Here is a 690-nt window from a genome sequence, read left to right as displayed (position 1 = left end):
CTCGCGAGCGCGCCCGGGGCCGGAAGGCTTGTTAGGGCGCGGAGCAGTGAGGCTGCGTTCCTTGGAGGGATTGAGAGGGCCGGTGGGGCGGAAATTTCCTCAGATAGTGGCTCGCCTGGTCTCCCCTTGGTTTAGGGATGAGGTGGTCCTGACTTTCCGTTTGGAGCAAGAAGAGAAAATAAATTCCACTCAGTTTGAAGGAAGCGGTGGGATCATTTTCCTTTGGTTGCGGGGAGCAGAGGGAGCGGTGCTCCTCAGTTGTGGGGAAAGGGTGGGATGACACAGTTTGAGGAAGAAGGTAGAACATGTTTCCCTCAGTTTTGGAGAAGAAGGGGGATGGGTGCCTCTCAGCTTGAATGAGAAGTGGAGACGGCCCTCCTCAGTTTGGGACGAGATAAGCCCAATGCCCCTCAGATTTGGGGGAAAAGTTGGGTGGATCCCTCTTAGTTTGCGGGGAATTGGTAGTCTGTGTTTTCCATAGTTTCGGGGAAGAAGGTGGGTCCTCTTGTTTTATGGAAAAGGTGAGAAAGGTTCCCTATAGTTCGAAGGAAATGACGAGGCATGGTGGCCTCGGTTTGGGACGTGAGGGGACTGGCCTCCTCCTCAGCCTGGAAGGAGACTGGGGTTTTCTGGGGACGTTGGGGACAGCGCTGTCCATCACGGCTTCCTGGGAGCGCCCAGTGCGCGTGC

The sequence above is a fragment of the Myotis davidii genome, unplaced genomic scaffold (assembly GCF_000327345.1).
Source record: "Myotis davidii unplaced genomic scaffold, ASM32734v1 scaffold243, whole genome shotgun sequence".
Lineage (NCBI taxonomy): Eukaryota > Metazoa > Chordata > Mammalia > Chiroptera > Vespertilionidae > Myotis > Myotis davidii.
Note: the sequence above shows the minus strand (reverse complement) of the source record.